Source organism: Salvelinus sp. IW2-2015, unplaced genomic scaffold (genome assembly GCF_002910315.2).
Source record: "Salvelinus sp. IW2-2015 unplaced genomic scaffold, ASM291031v2 Un_scaffold1676, whole genome shotgun sequence".
In the NCBI taxonomy this organism is placed as follows: Eukaryota; Metazoa; Chordata; class Actinopteri; order Salmoniformes; family Salmonidae; genus Salvelinus; species Salvelinus sp. IW2-2015.
Window position 1 is genome coordinate 110,710 of NW_019943078.1, and position 5,073 is coordinate 115,782.

Below are 5,073 nucleotides of genomic sequence, written 5' to 3' on the forward strand. Positions count from 1 at the left end.
AACTAGGGTTTCACAGTAACTAGCTTACCATAACCGTATCCGCCAATACAAATTTTCCCTAGTTAAAGGTTAAATTAAAAAAACTAAAGATACCTACCCTAGCGTTACACTTGTTTACACTGAGCTACAAGGGGGTTGGAACGCAATCATGGTTACATTAGACAACTTGGAGCTGGCGGGAGATATGGGTCGGGTAACCTAGCTCAATGCAGGGATGGGATATGTCAATATGCCACTGTACTCCAAATGTGACCTTTATCCACACTGCAAGTAGTGTTTCAGTCTTCTCGATGGGGCATTGTGGATAAATGGTACAATTTGAAGTACAGTGGCATATCCCATCCTAGCCCAAGATGTACTCTTAAGGAGCCTAACGTTACGACTTATACAGAGGTAGGATGACTCTGGCAGCCAAAACAACATCTAAACGTGAATCGATTCTCAATTGCGATATAGTTCTAGAAATATAAAGCCTCTTACTTTCATATACACATTAACATTATTTCACAACTGCAAAATATACAGTTTTACCCGACAGTATTTTTCAGTAACAACACGTTTCTGGTGGCCTTCTTCTTTTACACACAGGTGTTTAGAGCATGCTAGATAGCTAATTACCACAGGTGTTCAGAGCATGCGAATAGCTAATTACCACAGGTGTTCAGAGCATCTAGATAGCTAATTACCACAGGTGTTCAGAGCATGCTAGATAGCTAATTACCACAGGTGTTCAGAGCATGCTTAGATAGCTAATTACCACAGGTGTTCAGAGCATGCTAGTAAGCTAATTACCACAGGTGGTTTCCTCTGTTCTTCCGTCAGTCTAACTAGCGAATAGCATAAGCTGTAACACAACTTGCTAAGAAAAGACAAACTAGCTTTTTGCATATAATAAACACAAACTAATAGTGTAATTATAGAACGCTTGTGGATTTCTATTAAAGCAAACTGGGAAACTGCGTGTAGTCATAAACATGTTGCATGTGCTGCATTGCCATGCAAGACTGGAACGCAAGTGTGTTCGTAGTCAAGTGACAATAAATGGCTCCTGAGTGACTGGGTGGGGCTAGTCTGGTGGAAATCAGGGGGTGGCGGCTAGGTCTGTGGGCGGATCAGGTGGGGCTAGGTCTGTGTCGGGAATCCAGGGAGGGTGGGGCTAGGTTCTGTGTGGATCAGGGGGTGGGGCATAGGATCTGTGTGGGAATCAGCGGGTGGCTAGGTCTGTGTGCGAAATCAGGGGTGGGGCTAGGTCGTGTGGAAAATCAAGGGGGTGGGCTAGGTCTGTTGGAAATCAGGGGGTGGCGCTAGGTCTGTGTGGAAATCAGGGGTGGGGCTAGGTCTGTGTGGAATCAGGGTGGGGCTAGTCTCTTGTGAACAGGGGGTGGGCTAGGTCTGTGTGGAATCAGGGGTGGGGTAGGTCTGTGTGGAAATCAGGGGTGGGCAGGTCTGTTGGAATCAGGTGGGGCTAGGTTCTGTGTGAATCAGGGGTGGGGCATAGGTCTGTGTGGAAATCAGGGGGGCTAGGTCTGTGTGAAATCAGGGAGTGGGCTAGTCTGTGTGGGAATCAGGTGGGCTAGGTCTGTGTGGAAATCAGGGGGTGGAAATCAGGGGGGGTAGGTCTGTGTGGAAACGCATTGAGAGAGGAGGGAGAGAGTAGGAAGTATAAAAAATAAACTATTAAATGACATTACACACAGTGTAATCACATTTAACAAACCAAACATTAAAAATACTGTTATAGAAGGTAAGTAAAAAAATCCCCGTGCTCAATACCGGTATATTGTCAAATACGGATATACCGTCTAGCCCTAACTGAGAGTCAATGATCAAGGTAATCCCCACCCCTGCATTCAGATATGTTTTCCGACTCATATCTCGCACCGGCTCCATGTTGTCTTCAATATAACCATCCATGCTTGCGTTCCGACCCCAATGCAGCTCAGTGTAAACTAACCTAACAGATAGGGTGGGTATCTTCTGTAAAGTACAGCTAGCTAGAATGTGCCACACCATATTTTTCATAAACGTCGCTGAATTTCCCTAATCATTTGCGGAACAATTCACTGATCGCAGACAGAGCAATGATATGTTAAAATGCTTCATCTTACCACGCATTTCCGTTTCACACAAAGTAGCTAGCTCTGTGTGAATGAAATACGGATTACTGAGGTTAGTGAGATTTATCTAGAGCTGCCGGAATGGGCTTTTTTCTCCATTCATCTTTACTTTGATTCCAGGCTATGACAGAGCGGCAGGTACCTAGTGGTTAGAGTGTATAGAGTGGCGGCAGGTAGACATAGTGGTTAGAGTGTGAGAGGCGGAGGTAGCCTATGGTTGAGGTAGAGGCGCAGGTACCTAGTGTTGAGCGTCTTGACTAGTAACGCGAAAGCGGTAATTAGCTATCTAGCATGCTCTGAACACCTGTGGTAATTAGCTATCTAGCATGCTCTGAACACCTGTGGTAATTAGCTATCTAGCATGCTCTAAACACCTGTGTGTAAAAGAAGAAGGCCACCAGAAACGTGTTGTTACTGAAAAATACTGTCGGGTAAAACTGTATATTTTGCAGTTGTGAAATAATGTTAATGTGATATGAAAGTAAAGGGCTTTATATTTCTAGAACTATATCGCAATTGAGAATCGATTCACGTTTAGATGTTGTATTTGGCTGCCAGAGTCATCCTACCTCTGTAAATAAGTCGTAACGTTAGGCTCCTTAAGAGTACATCTTGGGCTAGGATGGGATATGCCACTGTACTTCAAATTGTACCATTTATCCACAATGCCCCATCGAGAAGACTGAAACACTACTTGCAGTGTGGATAAAGGTCACATTTGGAGTACAGTGGCATATTGACATATCCCATCCCTGCATTGAGCTAGGTTACCCGACCCATATCTCCCGCCAGCTCCAAGTTGTCTAATGTAACCATGATTGCGTTCCAACCCCCTTGTAGCTCAGTGTAAACAAGTGTAACGCTAGGGTAGGTATCTTTAGTTTTTTTAATTTAACCTTTAACTAGGAAAATTTGTATTGGCGGATACGGTTATGGTAAGCTAGTTACTGTGAAACCCTAGTTAACTATACAGCTGTTATGAGTAACTAGATAATCACCGAATAGGCACTGCTTTGAAGAATGTGTCTTTCTGCTTTGACAGTATCACAACCGATGGCAGCGACCACAGTCGAGCTCTTAAATTAAACGTTAACGTTTAATTTTGATCGCATATCCAGATGCTTAACCTTGCAAAATAGCTAGCTAAGGATGGCTTGCTAGCTGCAGCTATCGCTAAACAAACATTGGGTGAACAACTTATTAAGATTCTTACAATATTTATAGAATCCCAAATTTAAGTTGGGAAAGCTTTATCGACAAAGCCACGACGATACATTCGCAAAAAATACATGCTAAAATACCGTATTCGTAGAGTATTTTTTTTCTTCTCCAGGCATTCGTCTTTTCTTTTCAACAACATACAAACCGGAAGAACGAAGAGAAGCTCCCAATTTTTTTTCCGTCCAATCGTCGGAGGGAATTGTGTAAATCCTTGACAAATCACAAACGGGGATGGGAGTCAATCGTATCTGCGAAACGATTGGCTGGTGGCAGAACTATTCCCGCGCTGAGAATGTTTATAGACGTTTAATAAACCGAGTAGTTTGGATACTGATTGGCTAAAACAGCATTTAGCCGTGTGTACGTGATACCGTATACCATGACGTTTAGCCTTTTCACGTTGATAAAATGGCTATATCAACAATAGTTCAAATTGCCGATGTCCAAAATAAGCATTTAGATAAATTTGAGAGAAACCGAAACGAAAATAACATCGTGAAACAAACAAAGTGGGCACTTAGCTGATTCACTGACTGGTGTGTAGAGAAAGGGATATATTGTGAGTTTGGGAATACAAAAAAAATGGAGCTGAACGTTATTTTACGGGACGTGTATTTGTTCAGTGAGAAACACGAATGCCGAAGAATATGGGATTAGCAGCTAACGTTATGCTGGACTCGGAGCTGGTATGAACATATCAACGACCCCTTCTCGGTTTGGCATGGTATATACAGAAGGACACCGAATTCACAACGTGCAATCATGTGTCTGTCGGCGTAATTAAAAAGTCGAGGGAAGAGCGGCGCGATAAAGCTGAACGGCTACATATGGTATGTAACTGTTAACTAGCTAAACCATTCTAATGTACCCTGACAATATAACCGGTAGCTATGTAACGTTAGGCCTAACTATTAGCTAACGTTATTGTCTTATGTTTCAGGTACACAAGAGCCGATGGCAGTACTATTCTCTCTGACAACACAGCAGCAGCTGCCCCAGTTAAACGAACGGCATCCATTCCCAGCAGCGTGGAGTCAACAAACGAACAACATTGGCAAGCCAACTACAAACGATAACACGGGACAATTTTTTCTCTCACTTGTGCACAATAAATGGGAAMATTCAGATCAACATGAATAAATAATTGGCGTGTGTTAGTCACTCTAGAAGTAGCGCTAATGCTCGTTTTTTCCCATACATTTAATATAAGCTTGCTAGCTAGTCTGTCGTTTTGTCCAGACTACTTTTTCATGGAAGAATGTATTTATTAATTAAAGCAACATTTTCAATGTAACGTGTAGTTCCTTATCTTACTGTTTTGGCAACCGGTTTATAAAAGCAATAAGACACCCCTGGGATTAGTGGTATATGTCCAATATACCACGGCTAAGGTCTGTATCCAGGCACTCTGTGTTGCGTTGTGCGTAAGAACAACCCTTAGCCGTGGTATATTGGCCATATACCACACCACCTCGGGACTTATTGCTTCAATATACCTCACAATAATCTCTCCTTCCACCTGAAGTGTGCACTACCCACACATGTAAAAGCATTGGATTGGTGTTGGTATGGGCTAGATTCTCCCGGGGGGGGGGGGCATTTGGTCTTCTGGACACAGGCATAATAAGAAATGGTTTGGAGGGTTGCACTGAAAATGTGTTATAGTTCCTCGCTGTAAAAATTTGCCCAAAATAGTTATATTGTTTTTAGAATTTCCGATGCTCTTTGACTGTCT

At 42.8% G+C, this 5,073-nt stretch overlaps 1 protein-coding gene across 1 annotated transcript in view; it reads right to left on the minus strand.

Moving 5' to 3' along the window:
• LOC112071660 (histone deacetylase complex subunit SAP130) overlaps positions 1-4,166 on the minus strand; it is a 42,702-nt gene extending 38,536 nt beyond the window's left edge. The window contains exon 1 of the mRNA XM_024139089.2: positions 3,419-4,166. The gene's annotated coding sequence lies outside the window, so the exon portion shown is untranslated. The remainder of the gene's footprint in view (positions 1-3,418) is intronic.
• Between the last annotated feature and the right edge of the window lie 907 nt (positions 4,167-5,073).